Source organism: Canis aureus, chromosome 7 (genome assembly GCF_053574225.1).
Source record: "Canis aureus isolate CA01 chromosome 7, VMU_Caureus_v.1.0, whole genome shotgun sequence".
Lineage (NCBI taxonomy): Eukaryota > Metazoa > Chordata > Mammalia > Carnivora > Canidae > Canis > Canis aureus.
In genome coordinates, this window is record NC_135617.1 from 68,142,226 (window position 1) to 68,163,884 (window position 21,659).

General features: G+C 46.7%; 1 protein-coding gene across 2 annotated transcripts in view; it reads right to left on the bottom strand.

Moving 5' to 3' along the window:
* Nucleotides 1–13,612, bottom strand: part of PPARD (peroxisome proliferator activated receptor delta) — an 86,965-nt gene extending 73,353 nt beyond the window's left edge. Inside the window, exons 1-2 of one of the 2 annotated variants that reach the window (XM_077904304.1) lie at nucleotides 13,470–13,612; nucleotides 9,470–9,553 (exon numbers count right to left, since the gene is read on the bottom strand). The gene's annotated coding sequence lies outside the window, so the exon portion shown is untranslated. The remainder of the gene's footprint in view (nucleotides 1–9,469; nucleotides 9,554–13,469) is intronic. The other variant, XM_077904311.1, reaches the window with a different exon arrangement.
* Between the last annotated feature and the right edge of the window lie 8,047 nt (nucleotides 13,613–21,659).

Sequence of the window (21,659 nt, forward strand, 5' to 3'; positions counted from 1 at the left end):
CACATGCACTTATGTGTTTTGCTCTCTTCTGGCAGTCCTCAGACACCTGGTTGGGCAGCTGGGAAGATGGCAGGCCTCCTAGGAGGAAGGGCAGGGAAGTAAGGGGGCTGTTAAGAAAGAATTTCAGGTGGGCAACTGTAGGAGCCCCTCTAAGTAGCCCAGGAAGAGCAGAATGAAAAGAAGTAGCAGGCATGGGGGCCTGGAGGGTGACTGAAGTGAGGACCCCCAAGAACCACCCCAGAACTGCCTGCGGAGAGCAGAGCAGCCAACCTGCCACTGGCTACATAATTTTGGCTCTCTTCTCATTCCATTTCTAGGAACGTGGCTCCATATCAGCACTAACAGTGGAGCTGCTTTTATTATTCAGAAAGAAGGAGTTGCTTTTTTCCTCCTCTTCTAATATTTTCACTGGACTATATTTACCTACTGATGTGCCCTAGGTATGACATGATGCACATTCTACAGAAAGGAACTGAGGAACACAGGCATGAAGCCTGAGAGGCAGTGTGAAGAGGGGGAAAGGAGGGAAGAGGCTAAAGGTCAGGTGAAGTAAGAGATTTTACAGTACTTCACGGTCCAGAGTGATCAGGCCCAGTCACATCTCCGACCTCCCTTCCCCTCCCTTAACTCTAGCCACAGTGGCTTCCTGACTAGTCCTCAACACACCAGCCATGTTCCTACCTCAGGGCCTTTGCATTTACTTTCCCTCTGCTGATAAGGTTCTTCCCACACATGGCTCATTCTTCTCTTGAGCTTAAAATATTACCTTCTCAGTGAGGCCTTCCTTAAGCCCTCCATTTAAAAGTGCCACTACTGCTTTCTTGCTTTATTTTTTTTTTAAGATTTTATTTATTTACTTGAGAGAGGGAGCATGTGTGCATGTGCACGTGTGAGCAGGGGAAGGCGGGAGAAAGAGGAAAGAATCTGAAGCAGACTCCACATGGAGTGTAGATTCTGACACAATCTCACAACCCTGAGACTATGACCTGAGCTGAAACCAAAAGTCAGCCACTTAACCAATGAGCCATCCTGGTGCCCTCTGCTTTATTTTTTGATATAGCATTTACCACCACCTGACATGCTAGCTACGTAATTCTGGCTCTCTTCTCTTTCTCCACCACAACCACCATAAGAACACGAGACTTTTTTTATCTGCTTTGTTCACTTCCTCACCCCCAATGCCTAGCATATAGGAGGAACCCAGTAACCGCATGAGTGGGAGAAAGACGGAAGTGGAGTCAGATTTAAACTAATCCTGGATCCTCAACAGTCTGAAAGAAACCCCTTCTTACTGATCTGATTCTGAAGGTGTGGGGTAACTTCCAAAAGCAAGAATCAGACACTACCTGAGGCCTTCTCTTTTATCCCCAAAAACTCCTTAAAAGGTTTCTCCAAAGAGTGTATTGCTTCAAATTTTAATCTGGGTAAAGGTAATCTGCTTACAAATTTTACTTGTAAAAGCAAGACATGGCAAACCCAACCATTCCAGGACACTGATTTGTCTTGGACACCGTGCCTCTGTTGCATAGGATCTTAAACTGCCATAAAAGAGGTGCTCCATGACTGCCTTGAAATAAGAATGAGACCTAGCCGAGTCACCGCCTGGGCCTGGAGGCAAATGAGCCCTGGGGCAGTCTTCTACTGTCACTGTTACAAATTACTACAAGCTTAACACTTAAAACATATTTATTCTCCTAAGAGTTCTGGAGGTCAAAGTTCAAAATTGGTTTTACTCCAAAATCAAGGTACTGGCAAGGCTATACTTCCTCCCAGAGGCTCCAGAGGAGTATTTGCTTGCTTGCCTTTTCCAGCTTCTAGAACTGTGTTCCTTGTGCTCCCTGGCCTCTTCCTTCATCTTCAGAGCCAATGGGGTAGCTCTGGCTGCAGCAGTCACATTTGTCTTCTATATCAAATCTCCCTTTGCCTCCCTCTTAACAGGACACTCGTGACTGCACTTAGGGCCCACTCGGATAATCCTGGATAATCTCTGCGTCTCGAGATCCTTAAATTAATCGCATCTACAAAGTCCATTTTGCCTTATAAGGTAGCATCCACAGGTCCCAGGGGTTACGGCCGGGATAGCTTCAGGGGCTATTACCCAGTCTACCACCACAGTAGACAGAGTCCAAGACTGTGGAAGAGTTCATATCTTTGGTCCACGTGAAAGAAGGGTCAGAGCAGGAATCTTGGCAGTGTCCTGGGCCAGGGTCTTTCTTTTGCTATCACTGCTTGCTATTATCTAAAGGGTGGAGAATTCATTTCATTAATTCCCAAAAGCATTCTAGCCTTTGGAGGGCCTCCTTAGAGGAGAAGGGTAGTCTCCAACCTGGAGCTTCCAATGGACCACACAGGAGTTCATCCCAAGAAGCAAGTGCTGAGGGCCAGGGGGAATTTACCAGGATCTCTGGACTGTCCTGAAGGCTTTTGCAGAAGGGGAAGCTGGAAAGAAATGGTCTGCCATCAGACAAACAAGCTCATGACCAGGGATGGCAGGTAAGCCTCCTCTTAGGAGAGCTGCCATGGGTAGAGGGTTCTGAGAACCCATGTGGCTTTGGAGAGGAAGACTGCTGTGATCAGAGCACCAGATCAGCTGGTAACATCTGACACCAGGAACAGACACGTTAATAACAGTCTACCTGCTACGTATTACCAACTCTATTCTACACAGCACCTCTGGGAGTTACAGGAAGGTGGTTTTGGTCTAGACACTGAAATACTTGTAAAAGCAAGACATGGCAAACCCAACCATTCCAGGACACTGATTTGTCTTGGACACCGTGCCTCTGTTGCATAGAAATCATAAGTCTTCTTAGTTGCAACATGCTACCTCATTGTGAATTATTTCACTCCTCCCCAAAGTCCTCAAGAGCCCAGAGAGGTGACTGAGGAGAAAACATTTCCATTGTAAAAACTGCATGCTGGGGCGCCTGGGTGGCTCAGTGGCTGAGCATCTGCCTTCAGCTCAGGTCATGATCCCAGGGTCTGGGGATTGAGTCCCACATCGGGCACCCCACAGGGAGTCTACTTCTCCCTCTGCCTGTGTTACTGAGGCCCACTCAATAACAAATTCACCACCCCAAAACGTCTATAGGACTGGGGACAGTGCTATAGAAACTTGGTGCTAAAGGAAATCGAACTGGAGGTGAAGAAAGTAAAGTTCTCTTAAGACAATGTTGGAAACAAGGAGAATTGAGGAAAACACATCTTGTTTGCTTGTTTGGAAGAGGGGATGAGATAGGTAAAACTCTGGCGTCTGGCAAACTGAAGGACGGCCTGTTTTTGAGGAGAGAGTGGTCCTGCAGACTGTGTGTGTAGGGTGGCTAAAGGCTGCCATTGGGAGAGCAGAGTTGGCCTGTACTTCCACTGGAGTAGTAGCCAAATGACTGTGTGCCTCTGAGGTTATAACTCCTGGATGAGGGAAGTGCCAAAATAGTAAGACAAAGATCAAAGGGGTTATAGAAGATACAAAGTACAGAAATGAACTTAAGCATGAAGTGGTTTCCTCACAACACTGGGGAGCCTCTCCATTCATGATCCTCCTCGTGAGAGAACTCTTTCACAGGTGTGTCACCATGAGCTGTGAAGAATTCAGCAATGGTCTCCAGACAGCTGCTGGGATGACGACAAGGCTGTGGGAGGTAGGCTTTGAAGCCTGGACTTGGAAAAGGAAAAACAAGCGGCGTCAAGGTGCACTGCCCAGAACACCGACTGTGAAACAGAATCCGCAGACTCCCCATACTGAGGTTGGGCTCCCAGGGCCACAGCTGGTAAATTAGGGAAGGAACTGTCTCAGAAAGGCATTTCTTCCTGAGCTCCCCGCCTCAGAAGAGAGGGGATGAACAAGCACTGCCCAAGGTTTATTTTGATCATCAAGTCAGGACTCCACACATGAAAGCTGAGAGTCACCTCCAGGTGACTCTTGGTCTCCCAGGTCCCCACCCCCTCTCAAAAAAATAACAGCAAATCTACCCCAGCTCTTCTCATGGCCTCTTCACCAAGAGAAAAGCCAGAGACAGGATGAGGACAAGAGGTGCTGAATGCCAGAGGCCAGGCCCCCAGGGAAGCCAGCCCTCCCTCCAGCCAGCATCTCCCTGGAATGTCAGCCTTGAGCAGTTCCTCCCATCTCGACCTCCTTCAAACTTCTTTTGCTGTTCTCTCCCCTTGACCCCCTTCTTCCTCCCTCTCCCTACCATTCCCGAATTTGTCCATCTTTCTTCCTCTCACTCTTCTCTTGCCTCCTAGTGGTCTACGAGGGTGAAACTGAAGAGTATCTGAAATACTGTCTGTGCAGTTATGTAAACCTTTAGCTTTCTTCTGCTTTTTCTTTTAACAAATTATGATTAGGAACACTAGAGTGGCTCAGTTGGTTAAGTATCTGACTCTTGGTTTCAACTCGGGGTCGTGATCTCAGGGTCTGGAGATCGAGCCCCGCATCAAGGCTCTGTGCTCAGTGGGGAGTCTGCTTGAGGTTCTCTCTCCCCCTCTGCCTCTGCCCCCTCCCCCCAGCTCACCTACGCTTAGAATAAATGAATAAAAAAATTTTAAATAAATAAAGAAGGATTAACCTCCTATTGGACCCAGACGATAAAGCCTAACTTAGTTGCCTTCTACTTTCTGTGAAGCTTTTTTTTAAGATTTTATTTTTTAAAGATTTTATTTATTTATTTATTCATGAGAGACATAGAGAGCAAGCAGAGATATAGGCAGAGGGATAAGCAGGCTCCTCGCAGGGAGCCTGATGTAGGACTTGATCCCAGGACCCCGGGATCATGCCCTGCGCTGAAGGCAGACGTTCGACCACTAAACCACCCAGGGGTCCCCACACTGTGAAGCTTTTGATCTCTCCTGGGTATCAGCATTCCTAAATAAGGGTGGAGAGGGGTTTCTCTAGTCCCGCTCTGGGTACTTAATCTGTGTGGCTGATAGATCAAAATCAATAATTTTAACAGCAACCAGAGGAACTCAGATTTAATATGATGAAGAATTTCCTTACATTCAGACTATGCAGTAGTCTCCTACCTAAACTCTCTACCTCCATTCTTCCTCTATTTAATCCACTTTTGTGCAATATTAACAATGATTTCTTACTCCAAAACCATCAGTGGTGGGGCGCCTGGGTTGCTCAGTCAGTTAAGTGTCTGCCTTTGGCTAGGATCATGGTCCCAGGGTCCTGGGATTGAGCCCCAAGTCAGGCTCCCTGCTCAGTGGGGGGCCTGCTTCTCCCTCTCCCTCCATCGCAGGCCAGGCTATCTCATATAAGGGATACTCAAAAGCAGTAGTAGCTGGTTTCCAAGGAGCTCTCTCTCCTTCCCAATGAACCATGCCTCTTGGTATTCATACCCTGTATAGTCCTCTGCATCTGAACTGGTTCTGTGACCAAGAAAAGACAAAGAAATTGACAGTGTCACTTCCCAGGCTAGGTTTTAGGAAACCTTGCCCTTCATTGCTTAGAACTCTCATTATACTCACTCTTGGGATGCTTCTGCTCAGAATCCAGCCATCATGCTGTCAGAAGCTCAAGGCACATGAAGAGGCCATATGTAGGTACTCTACTCAACAGCCAGTACCAAGAGCCAGCCATGTGAGTTAGCCAGTGTGGATGTCCAGCCCAGCTGAGCCTCCACATGATTCCTGCTCCAACCTCCATCTGACTAAAGCAATATACCTCAACTGAGAACTGCCCAGATGAGCCCAGTCAACCTAAAGAACCAGGAAAGATAATAAAGTTCCAATTTCACTTAAGAATGTCCTAGATGAGGGGCACCTGGGTGGCTCAGTAGGTTGGGCAGCTGGCCAAGATTTCAGCTCAGGTCATGGCCTCAGGATGGTGGAGTTGGCCCTGCATGCTCAGTGAGGAGTCAGAGCCAGCTTGAGGTATTCTCCCTCTCCTTGTGTGCTAAGATAAATAAATTAATCTTTTTTAAAAAATGTCCTAGATAAGATGATAAAAATTGACGTTATTAAATAATGACCTTGAAGTATATGTCTTTTAAATACTCTTGTAACAAAATAAGAGTCATTGTCTGTCTCAGGAAAAAATTGAGATTGCGTTGCAAGCTAGTCTTTTTTTTTTTTTTCATGAAACAACACTTTTACTTGAAAGAAAAGAGTAACAAATTATAATTATTTAGGTTTTGAGTATTTGACAGACTTTTTCTTAAAAATGGAGATTCAAGGATGCCTGGGTGGCTCAATGGTTGAATGGCTGCCTTTGGCTCAGGGTATGATCCCGGGGTGCTGAGATTGAGTCCTGCATTGGGCTCCCCCACAGGGAACCTGCTGCTTCCTCTGCCTATGTCTCTGCCTATCTCTCTGTGTCTCTCATGAATAAATAAATAAAATCTTAAAAAAAAAAACAAAAAAAAACGGAGACTCCATTAAAAAAAAACCTAACAGTATGGGGGCATCTGGGCAGCTCAGTCAGTTATGCACCCTACTTGTGGTTTTGGCTCAGGTCATATCTTGGGGTCATGGGATTGAGCCCTGTGTCGGGCTCTATGCTCAGTGGGGAGTCTGCTTGAGGTTCTCTTTCCCTCTCCCTTTACCCCTCTCCCCACACATGCACAAGCATATGCTCTCACTCTCTCTCTGAAATAAATAAAATACTTAAACAAAAAAATCAAACAAAAACCCTGACAGTGTGTTACCAGTGATAAAAATCAAGCTTTCAAGAGAAAATCCAAATTATGGAAAACTTGTATCCCCACTCTGAGCTTGACAGCCTCCCAATACTTGAATGCTTTGCTGTTGAGGTCAGTAGTATTCCTATGACTTAATGATATTGTAAAATGAAATATGTTAACATTTAGCGGTTCTGATGACCAACTTAAAGTAAAAGATCTATGCAAAGTACAAGATGGACCAATGGATTTTAATGTCACAAAGTATGAAAACTTGTGGTAAGGTTTCAGACTCTACATTCCAACTAACCTTTAAGAAACTACCACTTGTTGGGGTACCTGGGTGGCTCAATGGTTGAGCATCTGCCTTTGGCTCAGGGCGTGATCCCGAGGTCCTGGGATCAAGTCCCACATTGGGCTCCCCGCGGAGAGCCTGCTCCCTCTGCCTTTGTCTCTGTTTCTCTGTGTGTCTCTTATGAATAAATAAAATCTTCAAAAAAAGAAAAAAAGAAAAAAAGAAAAAAGAAAAGAAAAGAAAGAAACTACCACTTGCTGAGGGTTTGGTATAGTACCAAAGAATATCCACAATTATCTCCCAAAGCTATTAAAAGCTGTTACCCCTCTCTTTCTCAACTACCTATCTGTGTGAGGCCATATTTTCATCATAGCCTTCAAATACAACAACATACCTTAAGAGACTGAACATTGAAGCAGTTATGAGAATCCAACTGTCTTCTATTAAAGCAGACATTAAAAGATCGCCAAAAATGTGAAACAATGCCACTTCTCTCAACCTTATTTTGAAAAATAGCTATTTTTTCTTTAAAAAGGTCACTTGTGGTAAATGTACTGGGTTTATTATTACATTAAATGAATTAATAGGGCAGCCTGGGTGGCTTAGCAGTTTAGCACCACCTTCAGCCCAGGGCGTGATCCTGGAGACCCGGGATCGAGTCCCATGTTGGGCTCCCTGCATGGGGCCTGCTTCTCCCTCTGCCTGTGTCTCTGTCTCTGTCTCTCTCTCTCTGTGTGTGTCTCTCACGAATAAATAAATAAAATATTTTAAAAATAAATGAATGAATGAATAAATTAGTAACTTAAAATTCCTCAGAGCTTATTAGTTTCTACTATGGTAGACAAAAGTTCACGGGTCTCTAATGATTTTTAAAAGTGTCTTTTAAGAGAGGGGTTCTTGAGGTCAAGAAGTTTGAGAATTGCTGTTTAAAGTTGCCTTCAAAATTAACTAACTTTCTAAAAAAAAATAAAATAAACCAACTTTCTTTCAAGGCCCCATCTGAAACCCAATTTCTTCAGGGACAAAGCCGATTCAAAGTGATGACCTGCTCCTCTAAATGAGCATCCCTGACCATATTCTCAGAACCCACTAGCTCTCTTAATATTTTCAAAATCTTTTTGTGCCTATGTCTTCTCTTCCCGGCTAGACTCCACATTTTGCGGGGCCGGGGAGGGGCACAGCCAAGGAACGTATCTGAAACATCTGTCACAGGACCTGACCCACAAAAGCGCCTCAGATGGGAAAGACTAAGATAACGACCAAACTACAGTCTTCTGAGATTAGCACTGAAAAATCTGATAAAGCTCTAGCCTCACCTTTGACAGTGGAAACTAAGAAAGAAGTTTCTTGCTAGGACCGGGAGCTCAAAGCTCAGGGATAAACTGGACAAGTGATGCCTGGACATGTACAGTTGCTGCCATTGTGGCCAGCTGCTGCTGGAGCAAAGGACACAGCAATTAACTCAGTAGTTCTCCTTGCTACGTTTATTCCCTCCCAGGGAACCTAGGGAGCCTCCCACACCCTCCTTCTTCCTCATTCACATTTCCTTCAAAGGAAAGGACTTGGTATGGGTTTGACAACAGGAGGGGCCCCTGCCTAAGGCCTTCCTGCAAGATCCACAAACGACCTGACCCCCCTAGACTGACAGCCATATGGGCTCAGCACCCTGTTAGGCAACAGGAAAACCCACAGGGTGTTAAAGGCAGAGAAAGGGAAGTGAAGCCCATAAACAGCTGCTGGAACCACTGAACTTCAGAGATTAAATCAGACAGGAGCGCATGTTTCCCCTGGCCCCCAGCAGCGACTTCACCATAGCCCAGCCTCCTAAATAGTTGAGACAATGAACATCGAATTCCCTGCAGCTCCCCTTCTGAGAGTTTATAAAATCTGCCAGGCATCCTGAGAACAAACAAACAGGGAAACAGTAATGAGAAGCCCAGAGCATTGTCAGACTCTGGTGAGGGCCTGCTACACCAGCAGAGATGGAAGGAAAAACCCTTGTGTGTTATGCCCAGATCTCATATATGCCAACAAACTATGGACCCATCAGACAGGGACTGAATCTGTTTTTTTCTATCACCATTTCCCATGTGTCTAGTATGTGCTTGGTACATAAAAGACACTCAGAAATGTCTATTACATAAATGAAAGAGAATGACAGACACCATCTTTGTGGCCTGGTACCCATATGAACAGAGAAAAGTTTGTATATTGATTCATTCAACAAATATTTAGCATCTCCTCAGTGCTAGGCAGACCTAGACACAACAGGAAACAAAGCCAGTCAGTCTCTGCCCTTGTAGAATTTGTTTTAGCGGGTCTAAAGGTGAGAAATCTCAATGCTCCCCAAAACACTACATAAGCCACAGACATTTAATAATTATTTAATTAAGAGCCTGCTATGTGTAAGCAATGAGTACCAAATGTTATGACAGGCACTTGGGATCTGGGAACTCAGCCCCAGTGAAATTATTTTATCTTTTAGGCCAGGATCCTAAATCTGGGATGTGTCAGTCAGTCGTCAGGGGTCTTTGTATAAGGAAACTGGGATTACCTCTTTGGTGCATCTGTCCTCATCTGTCAGTGAACAGAAGCCACTGCGTGAGTACCAAGTGCATGCCCAAAACACCACGCAACACTGCAGAAGAGAAAGAAACCCAATATCTTTAGTTGAGGTGCCAGGGGCCAGAAAAGCAGCATTAATGTTGTAATTAAACACCAAAGCTCAGAAACTGCTCCTAAACTGGCTCTTTCTTTGTCCCTCACACATGCACACCCTGAGACAGGTTATTCTGAGCCTGAGTCAGCAAATATTTCCCAATCCTGGAAGTAGTCTGCTCATTTCCAAGTAAGCAGACACCGGCTTTGCTGCTTTTACCAGGGGGAGGCAGAAATTGCTGGCAAAGTGAAGAAGGACCTGGAGCCCAACATCCCCCCACAGGTGGCAGCTCATAAATGGAGATACCCTGAGTCATGCTTGAGTCCTTGGCCAAAGCCTAATGGCCACAGGACTAGAGTCACACCCTAATCACCAGCCTCTGAGTTATGAAGGCCAGGAACCGGAACCATCTGCCAAGAAGACCCACATGTCTGAAACCTGACACAAGGGGCCATCTCCTCCCTGCCAGGCTCAAACAAGTGTCCAGCTCACCTCTGACATAGTGAAACGCAGCTGCTGCAAATGGCTCCTCCCCTGGATCCAAAGGCACAGAAAAATACTAAAGGACATCAAACCATCTACAAGAAGCAGCCACTGTGCAATCTGGGGCAACATGGTACAGGCAAAGGCATCGCACACAGAACTTCTGACATGACACAAGCCAGAGCCTGGCAAGACAGACAAAGTCCATGGAAATGCTGCATAGGGAGGAAAAAAGAGAATGATCCCAGCATGGACAGTGCAGGGCAATCGGGAAACTCCTGGCACTTCCAGGTCCTACTAGGCCCTGGAGGAAAGCCCTGAAATTTAGCTTCCAGCCAGCAGGGAGCACCCTGGGAGGTAGGCCGCAGTGACACAAGACATACAGCTGAAGCCTTTAGAAGTGACAGGTCCAACTCTTCCTGAGACAGAGGAGCTGCACTGTCCCAGGACATGCCAGGATCTGCAGGCCCTCGGGACAGCTTGCACAACAGCCAGAACAGCTGCACTCTCCAAAGCAGAGCTTACATGCTTCCCCGGCCAGCGTACAACACTGGCTGGCCTCTGTCAAGCATTAGGGAAGAGATCTGAGGGACCATAGGTGGGGTAAGGGTCATTCTTTTTGAATGGGTAGAGGCCCATGCCAAAGGGGGACGAGTGGTGGACAAGCAAGAAGAAAGACAGCCAGACAAAAAAGATCAGTCCATTCAACTAAGGAGTTATGGGCTACACTATCTGGAGAATAATGTCAGAGGCCTGCCTCCCCACACCTTTGACCCAAACTCTGCAAAAATCACTGGATGGGAACTTGGTAACTGATAACCCTGACCATCCACCAAGGCCACAGAGTGGACAAATTGCAGGAAGCTATCCAGCAGAGCTGGTGGTGCCCACGCTATTCTGTAAGGTCTGGGCTTGACCTCTGCTTAAGCCCTTCTCACCTGCTGCCTCGGTGGAGTGTAACCACTAATGGGTAAGTGAAGACAGAGGAGTAGCAAACTTCTCAAAAGAGTCAGGTAAAGTCCTTGGGAGTAGGGGTTGGACCAACTCACTGCCAAACACACAGCCTCAACTTCATCAGAACGACCCATTAAAACCCTAGAAGGGTGCTCTTCATAAGAACAAGGGACCCCTTTTGGTCCACTCTGCCCAAATCCTGCCCAAGTACTGTTTAGGAAGGGGCTGAGGAGAGGAGACTGGCTCAGCCATCCACAGTCCTATTCCTTTCACAGAAAAGGGTCAGTGCACAAGAGGATTCCAAAACGTAAAGTCTGGTCTAAGCTGGTTCACTTGGCTCTCCACCACAGCTCCTGAAGGGTGCCAATTCTGTGTCCAATTCTGGCTCAAAGACAGAGAGCAGGATCCTCAAAAGAGGAGACCTAGAAACCCGGAGCCAGGTGAAACAGCAGGCCTTCATTTCTTTCTTTTTTTTTTTCCAAAGATTTTATTTATTTGACAGAGCATACTTTATTTAAATTTATTTATTTATTTGACAGAGCACAAGCGTAAGACAGAGGGAAAAGGAGAAGTAGGATTCCCGCTGGGATCGTGACTGGAACTGAAGGCAGACGCTTAACTGACTGAGCCACCCAGGCTCCCCAAAAGGCCTTCATTTCTAAACGTGAGTGGGTCACACACTCAGAATCCTCCAAGATCAGACTGAGTAGAAACAGAGGATAATGTTATTTCCTAAAGATCTCTCCAGGGTACCAACGCCAAATAAAGGAGCTAAGATTGAAGGCATCTGAAAAGAACTTTCTGTCTGACTAGGTTAAACCCCCAGACATACCAGGAAGGCGGTGGGCTCTCTAGCCGCAGACAGGACATCCCTGTGACTGGAAGCCACTCAAATTCCTGACACCATCTAATGCAGTCCCACAACCTTCCCAGGCAGGTACCCACCTGACAGAGCAAAGGGACCAGAACTTAGGATCAGCCTCTTGGATCGATAGGAAATGAAGCTCTCAGGGAAAATGGAGGGAGAAGAATCTTCAAGAGAACCTGCTAAGTGACTGACATCAAAGGCCCTAACATTCAGTGGCTCAGAGATGCAGAGTGAAAATCAGAAGCTGGTTGTGACCAATAACAGATGGGGCAGATGCCTGCCAGCCCCAGGGCTATCGGGCTGGCAATCTATTTCAAAACTCAAGTAAGAAAAAAATGTCTTGGAGCCAGTACAGAAGAAAAGGGTAAGGCATTCTCTGGGGCACAACTTCTGAAGACTCCTCTTAGCTCTTGGGGACGGGGCTCAGAGTGGGAATGAGGGCAGAGATAATCTGGAGTATGATTGTATAACTGTGCTTGGTACATCCAGAGTGGAAAGACATAGAGCCCTGTTTCCTGGAAGGGGAAAAGAGTTGGACAAGGCCTCCAGTTACCCCTGGCACATACCCAACTCAGCGGCTGCTCTCTCCCCAAGGGTTCCTGGAAGTCAACAGACCCATAAAGGGGAAGTTTTAAAGCTGAGATCAGAAGAATGGTCTACAAATTGGACCTCACCCCTGATGCAACACCCAAGCACCCATACAGACATGCCTGCTGCTTACCTCGGACATTCAGCCCCTTACTTCAATCCCTGGCTGAACAGCCCCCACCCCAACCCAGCGGTGTCTCAACAGCAAGTCAAGGGAAAGCAAAGCAGCGTGTGGAGCTAACTCTTCTCCCAGAGTAGAAGTGAGGGGATGGAAGTTGGTGACAGGAATGCAGGGGGCAAGGCTCAATCACAAGGAAATGAGGGAGAAACAGGGCAAAAACAGGCCCGGGGGGGGGGGGGGGAGACAGGGTAGAAGGGGCTTAGGGAGATAGGGACTGCCGGCAAGGGGCTGAAAGAGCCTAATAACGCCGCGAAGATGACGAGGAGGACCCGTCACCCAGAGCGGGAGCCAGGGATGGGAAAAGAGAGCAATGACAGGGCAAGGCTGGGAGGAGAAGGCAGGAGATAAAGACGTGGACAGGGACAGAGACCCTGGGTAGAGCGGGCACCCATGGATCTGGAGACACCAGGGAAGGGACGGAGGAAGAGGTCAGAGGCAACAGGAGGGAACGGGAGAGGACCCCGAGCCCCAGACCCGGCTCTCAGGACACAGAAGGGGCAGGAGACGGAGCCACTAGGCCCAAGAGAGCGCAGAGTCGCGTGGGGGAGGCCGCGCGCTTCGGGGTCCCTAAGCTCGGGGGCGCAGGGCCGGGGGGGCGCCAGGAGAGCCACACACCGCCGCGGACCGGCCCGGGCCCGGGTGCCGGGAAGCCGCAGCCGCAGCCGCAGCCGCAGCCGCAGCCGCAGCCGCAGCCGCGCGGCCCCCTGCCGCTCCCCCCGGCCCGCTCCCCCCGGCTCGCGCCCCGGCCCCGCGGGCCGCCTCAGCCCCGGCCCGCCGCCCCCTGCCGCCGCCTGCCCACCGTCTCCCCGCCCCGGACTGACCTGCCCCGGCCGCCTCCCGCGCCGCCGCCGCCGCGGTCCCGCAGGCTCCGCAGGCTCCTCCGAAGCCTGCCAAAACTTTTCCCATTAATCCCCAGCTCCGCGGCCGCCGCGGCGTCACACGCTGCGCGGCTCGGCCCCGCCCCCACCCCTGACGTCACCGCGCAGCTCGGGCCTCCCGCGGCTCCTGTCCACGCCCCCTTCCGCCCCGGCTGGCGCCAATCACCGCGCGTCCTGATTCTGGACTCCGCCCACCGCACGCTACCCAGCGCCCGCCTGCAGCGCCCTCTGGTGCGGGAGGCGGGCGCGGCGGCCGAGGCGGGCGCGGGAGTGGGGATGTTCCAGGGCCGGTAAAACAAGCCTGGCAAGTATCACGAAAGGGAGTTTAAAGCTGGAAGAGAATTTAGAGGTCGTCTAATACAGCCTCCACGCCCTTCCAGGGAAGAAACAGTCCCAGAGGGACGCCTGGGTGGCTCAGTGGTTGAGCGTCTGGCTCTGGCTCAGGTCGTGATCCCCGGTGGAGGGATCAAGTCCCACGCTGGGGATCCTGCGAGGAGCCTGCTCCTCCCTCGATGTCTCTGCCCCTTTCTGTGTGTGTCTCATGAATAAGGAAAGGAAAGGAGAGGAGAAGGGAGGGGAGGGGAGGGGAGGGGAGGGGAGGAGAAAGAAAGAAAAAAAGAAAGAAGAAAGAAAGAAAGAGAAGAAAGAAAGAAAGAAAGAAAGAAAGAAAGAAAGAAAGAAAGAAAGAAAGAAAGAAAGAAAAGAAAGAAGAAAGAAAGAAAAGAAAAGAAGAAAAGAAGAAAAAAAAAAAGAAAAGAAGAAAAGAAAAAAAAGAAAAAGAGTCCCAGAGAAGGTGAGCAACTTGCAGTGAGAAGCAAAGCCGGAGCCTCCAGATTCCTCTGGAGGAGTCAATGCTGCCCATAATTTTAATGAATTGCCTTTCCTCCCTGGACAGGCTTCTATAACTAGAAATTTATGGTCATGGAGTTTTTACCTCTCTTCCTATGTCCTTATGTTATATTATTGTCCACCTAAATGGGGAGCATCCTCCTTACTGCTGCAGCAAATTCTGTTCCTGCTTCTTAACCCAGTTTTTCAAGACTTGGAAGGGACTTGTTCTCCCAACCTGTCCCTTCAGATATACCATAAAAAGATATCTAGCAGCTGGTAGGTGGTACGGAAGAAGTTGGGTTTGTCATCTGGCAGAGGAACAAAACTTGACTCTCAGGTATATGAGCAATGGCTGACTCCCTTCTCAATACCGTCTTTAAAACTAGGATTACCTCTTCCCTCTGGAATACATTCCTCAAGCCACACCTCAGATGTCTGGATGATAGAACCATGAGTGATTTTTCTTTTCCTGCTTCTCTCTCTCTCTTTTTTTTTAATTTTTGAAATAAGTGTGCATTATTTTTGTGATTTAGACATCAACCTCCTTGTCCTTTGAGACTGAAGTAAGAATGAATTGTAGAGGTCAAAGCCTTCCCTAAGATTCCTGCAAATTTCTGGGAACTGATATTCTTCTAAATCTCACCGGCTCCAGGCTCTTGTTTTTGCCAGGCTGTTGTGGTGGCACAGTTCAAAAATGTAGAGATGAAACAGCCCTTCCTGAGGACTGCCCACATGTCTTCCCACACAAAGCATTCATGGTCAGAGAAGACATTATGATGCCTTGAGCCCTGGAGCAGGGTCACATGATGATGCATTGCAAACAGTTTAGACTCACACACCAGACATTCTTTAGAGTCTTTTCTGAACAATCCATTTGAGGTTTTCTAACTGGCCCTTCACCTCTGAGGGTCTTGCCTTCTCCTGAATCACTACCTCTCCTGCCTGCCTCATCATTCTCTCCTCTACCCCACCCTCTCTGGAGAAAAACAAATTCTTCCTGATTTCCAGGCAGACAGACAACTTAACCTTATCTCTTCATTGCTAGGGGTCCTGCCAACACTCATGCCCTGAACATCTTACTTTCTACTCCTAAGAGATTTATTTCTCCTAATAAAAGCAGCTCTCTTCCTAAAAGAAATTGGCAAATACTGTCAAGAAATTACATTTTCCATCTCATTTCATTTTTATTTTTTTAAAAAGATTTTATTTATTCATGAGAGACACAGAGAGAGGCAGAGACACAGGCAGAGGGAGAAGCAGGCTCCATGCAGGCAGCCCGATGTGGGACTCGATCCCGGGTCTCCAGGATCACGCCCTGGGCTGAAGGCAGGCGCTAAATCGCTGAGCCACCCAGGGATCCCTCATTTCATTTTTATATTAAAAAGAGATATATATAGAGAGAATATTAACATTTGTTTATTTTAAATTATTTATTTATTTATTCATGAGAGACACACACAGGCAGAGACATGGGCAGAGGGAGAAGCAGGCTCCATGAAGGGAGCCTGATGTGGGACTTGATCCAGAACCCTGGGATCATGACCTAAACTGAAGGCAGATGCTCAACCACTGAGCCACCCAGTTGCCCTGAGAGAATATTATATTTAATAAGTATGTATTTAGCATTTAGACCACATAAATCCATTGCTTATTGCAATATTATTTAAAAAACAAAAACGTGGAGCTAAGCTCATTATCAACAACAAAGAAATGTTTAGGTTAATTACGTTGTATGCTCCCGATAGAATATCATGCTCTGTAAAGTTGGTAAAGAAGGGGATCCCTGGGTGGCACAGCGGTTTAGCGCCTGCCTTTGGCCCAGGGCACGATCCTGGAGACCCGGGATCGAATCCCACATCAGGCTCCCGGTGCATGAAGCCTGCTTCTCCTTCTGCTTCTCCCTCTGCTTCTCCCTCTGCCTGTGTCTCTGCCTCTCTCTCTCTCTCTCTCTCTGACTATCATAAAAAAAAAAAAAGTTGGTAAAGAAATGGGGGGAGGGGAATGTTATGATATAGTATTAAGTGGCAAAAGGCAGAATCGGATGGTATATATAGCTTGGAAAACAAAAAGGGATAGAGAAAACCTGAAAGGACACACTAAAATATTGTCAGCTGTTGTCTTTGGGTTGTGTTTCCTTTTTTTAGGATTTTATTTATTTATTTGAGAGAGAGAGAGCACAAGCAGGGAGAAGGGCAGAGGGAGAGGGGGAAGCAGACTCCCTATTGAATAGGGAGCCCCTCGCGGGCTCAATCTCAGGACCCTCTGGGATCATGACCAGAGATGCTTAACTGACTGAGCCACCCAGGAGCCCTTGGGTTGTGTTTCTATGAGTTATTATCTTTCTACATTTTTTTTTCTGAGCACTTCTTTTTCATAAAGGAAACATGGTTGATTGGTTTTTAAAGACCAAAAAGGTAACATCTTCCTTATATTGAGCAGAAATTTATATCCTCTAGTGTGCCAGTTGGTTAGTCCTCTCCCTTGGAGGTAAACTAAATCAGATTATTTTCCATGTAAGAGACCTTCTGATGTTTGATCCCATCCCCTTGGAGTCTTCAAGCTACAACACCCTAATTCTCCTATAAAATGATTATGGCTCCCTTTACCACCAAATTGCTAGCCTCAGAATGTACCGTTTTATGTATACCCATCCTCTTCAAGGCTTCTTTGCTTTTGGCCACCTAATTTCTGAATCACCTTCCCATATTTGGGGAATCTCCCCCTTTAGACTCTTCCTCCACTGTAGAAGCTTCTAGCCCCCTTTTCAGCCAGGGCATAGCCATACAACTAAGGTTTTACCAGAAGTTGGAAAGATGAAAAGCTGGGAACTGCACATAATCCATTTGGGTAAGTGGCAGAGCAGCAGCTCCACCTAACTTCTAGCTGTAAGAAGCAGCAGTTGTAAGAGCAGTGTCTAGCACCAGTGATATTAGCCATGAAATCAGCAGCATCTACCCCAGGCAAAGCAGCTGGGGTGTCTTCATAAGAACTGTAGTGTGCCATCATTTGAGGTATTTTTCCTGACTATACAGCCTCCAATGTGGCTTTCTTTCATCCTCCCAGTTATTTAAGGAACTCTTCTATACTCTATTAATAAATTCCCTTTTTACTTAAATCGGTCCATTTCTGTTTCTTGAATCTTCATTTTATTTTTTTTTTTTTTTTTTTTTTTTTTTTTTTTAATTTTTATTTATTTATGATAGTCACAGAGAGAGAGAGAGAGAGGCAGAGACACAGGCAGAGGGAGAAGCAGGCTCCATGCACCGGGAGCCCGATGTGGGATTCGATCCTGGGTCTCCAGAATCGCGCCCTGGGCCAAAGGCAGGCGCCAAACCGCTGCGCCACCCAGGGATCCCCCTTGAATCTTCATTTTAACCAGATTTGTCCACAGGCACAGTTCAGAGGGAGGAAAGTTGGTCCCTGCCAAGCCTCTGTAACCTTTTCCAGACCAGCCAGGGATCTCAGGTACCAAAACCTGTTCTGATGCCCAATTACAGTATAACTATGATATATAACTGAACAATATAACTGAACAATAACTTATGGTGTGGAATAAAGCTAGATCTGCTTTGAATTAGATTCCAACCTCCACCACAGCTATTTCAGACACCAGCCAGCAGTTGGGAGACTCCTTAGCCTACTCAAATCAGCCTCCTTCCTCCCCTTCTCACCTACAGCAGGGGCCAGAGAGGCAACTCTCAGCTGGCACCGCTTCTACCTAGATAGACACTGCACTCGAGGAGGCATCTTGCAGATCCTGCCAATGATTCACGAGAAGCCTGTTGCACTCCAGCCCAGCCAATCATCCTACCTCCCTACTCCCCCTCACAAATAAGCCATACTGGGATGACTTGAGCCCACAATGGCACTGCTCTCCACCTGGTCTCCAGAGTTGATGAGGATCTCCGAGGGCATTGGAGATTGGATACACTCTCCCTTGTCCAGATGTTGGAAAGGACAGAGGAGTTGCTTTCTAATCCTGGAATTATAAGACTGGAAAATATTTTCTCCAGCTGCTTAGTTCTGTCCCTCAAAACTGAGAGCCTTTTGTGCCAGTTCCAATGTGGATGGTATTCAGGCATCTGGGGCGATCTGCCTTTCAGTATCTCATCCCTCAACCATCAACGCCTCCCTGTGGCTGGTCATGGAATATGCAAAAGCCCGGAATGGACCCCATTTACAGGTGAGGAAAACCAAAGCTTAGGGGTTGGCTTAACACCTCAAGCTAAACTCTACCTAGTTTCCAAGGATGTCTATAATCAGGCCTCATTCTACCTTCCTAGTCATGGGTCCTTCATGGTAGTAGTCTTCAAATTTTTTTGCCTCTCTATTCCTAAAAGAAAATATAACTATGTAGCTTATAAATGTACAAGGCTACATTTTTAAGGTGACATCTAATATTTTTCTCCATTAGTTTAAAACTTAAAATGTAGAGAATGGATGTCATTTCTACTGCTTTATAAATATTTACTTTTTTTTAAGATTTTATTTATTTATTCAGAGAGATACAGAGAGAGAATGAGAGGCAGAGACCCAGGCAGAGGGAGAAGCAAACGTGGGTTTTGATCCAGGGTCTCCAGGATCACACCCTGGGCTGCAGGCGGCGCTAAACCGCTGCGCCACCGGGGCTGCCCAATATTTACATTTTCACTAAAACTGCCCTACCACCCTTTTAAATGTATTGAATAAGACCCACATCCCATAGTGATGTGATGCTTACCATCATCCATCTTAAAAATACATGCAGAAGCTCTTCTTTATTAATAAAAAATGTTACATTGTCCCTTTTTTCTACTTGTACTTGCATTTCCATTCCACTTTTCCTTCAAAAATATGATCAAGGTAACATATTTTTTGTTTAAGTTTTTTATTGATTACTTGGGCAGCCTGGGTGGCGGTGGCGCAGTGGTTTAGCGCTGCCTGCAGCCCCGGGTGTGATTCTGGGGACCTGGGATCGAGTTCTGCATCGGGCTTCCTGCGTGGGGCCTGCTTCTCTCTCTGCCTGTGTCTCTGCCTCTCTCTCGCTCTCTCTGAATAAATAAATAAATTTTTAAAAAGTCTTTTATTGATTACCATATCCTACATCTCTGCAACCAAAATATGTATATATGTTGAAATTTTTTAAAAATTAGATTTTATGTATTTATTTGAGAGAGCAAGAGTAGGGAAGAGGGGCAGAGGAAGAGTTAGAAGCAGGCTCCTCACTGAGCAGGAAGCCCAACATGGGGCTCGATCCCAGGGTCCTGGGATCCTGACCTGAGTCAAAACCAAGAATCACTTAACTGACTATGCCACTCAGATGCCCCTGGTATATTTCCTTTTTTAAAAAAGATTTTATTTATTTGTTTATTCATGAGAGACACAGAGAGAGGCAGAGACATAGGCCCAGAAGGAGGCTTCCCGCAGGGAGTCCGATTTGGGACTTGATCCCAGAGCTCTGGGATCATGACCTGAGCCGAAGGCAGAACTCAACCACTGAGCCACCCAGGTGCCTCTGGAAATGTATTTCTTTTTTATTTTTTTTTTATTTTTTTAAATATTTTTTTAATTTTTATTTATTTATGATAGTCACACAGAGAGAGAGAGAGAGAGGCAGAGACACAGGCAGAGGGAGAAGCAGGCTCCATGCACCGGGAGCCCGATGTGGGATTCAATCCCGGGTCTCCAGGATCGCGCCCTGAGCCAAAGGCAGGCGCCAAACTGCTGCACCACCCAGGGATCCCTCTTTTTTATTTTTTTATAAAGGTTTTATTTATTTATTCACAAGATAGAGAGAGAGAGAGAGAGAGAGAGAGAGAGGCAGAGACACAGGCAGAAGGAGAGAAGCAGGCTCCATGCAGGGAGCCTGACATGGGATTCGATCCCAGGTCTCCAGGATCACACCCTGGGCCGAAGGCGGTGCCAAACTGCCGGGCCACTAGGGCTGCCCTGGAAATGTATTTCTTAATGAATGGATGGGCCAATGTTTTTTTCCCCAGGTAGTTTATATGTTTATAATTGGATATAACTTATTGCTGTAATGAGACTGCATTCAGCATCAATTCCAGGCCCATGTTTTCATTTATGTTTCATTTTCATTTCACACCACCAAGTAGAAGGTAATTGAGAATTTTGTTTTTTGTTTTGTTTTTGGAATTGAGAATTTTGATATAGCAGGGGCATCTAAATCTCAGTTTTTTACCAAAAAAAAAAAAATCACAAAGATCTGTTATGAAAAGATATTGTTAATGATTTTTTAGCTGACAATGCAATAAAGTCCTTCTAGGTTTTGAAAACAAAGATTTGGAAACCTCCTGACTTGAAAACAAAAAGATTTTGTTGTCCAGCTTTTGAGCCATTCATTTTCTTGGCACCCACAGCCACCACCAGCATTGCAAACTATTGCTTTGTTTACTGTTCCAGGGCATTTCCCCCTATGGACAGTCCGCCGTTGAAAGATAGTGGGTGAGGGAGTGGTGAATCCTGTTACCAAAAGTAGGGAAGGCAACACTGTGAAAGAGGACAGCAGTTTGGGCCGCCTGGGTGGTACAGTCAGTTAAGCACCTAACTCTTGGTTTCGGCTCAGGTGGCGATCTGGGGGTTGTGGGATCGAGTCCTGTGTCCAGCTCCCCGCTCAGTGCCAAGTCTGCTTGAGATTCTCTCACCTTCTCCCTCCGCCCCTCTCACTCACTCTCTCTCTCGAATAAATCTTAAAAGAAGGAGGAGAAGAAGAAGGAGGATGAGGAGGAGAAGGACAGTTTTGGTCAAGAGCACACTTGGAAGTTGAAGATCTACAAGCTGATTTTCTTAAAACTCCTTGTACCCCAGAGGTACCCCACCTCCAATGAGAACACCATTGGACCTCCCACTAGAGGAGAGATTCACATCCAGAATCCAGATTTCTTGTGCTCGAGGATGTGTTATGCTTCTGTCTACCTAATGTTGTTCCCATATTCTCCTACTCTCCTTTCTCCTTTCTTATTAAAAGTTTTAAGGGTCATTGTGAATCCCAGCTCCTACCTAATGCTTCCTTCCCTTTTTTTGAATTCCCCCCACCCTTAGAGTTTGAACCTCACTTCCCATCCCTGAAATATACGAGTTATACTGGTAGTTTTGCTTCATGATACTTTCAATAGGCTGTAATGAAGTTCCTTGCAATAGGTTTGGTGTACTTGCAAAAGAAATGAACTTTGATTATCAGCTAGCACATAAGCTGCAGGAATGCAAGGAGTTTTCTTCTGTGCCATATAACCGGCACCTAGCACAATACCTGGCATATAAGGGCTTAATAAATAATTCATTGAATAAATGAATAGACTTGAG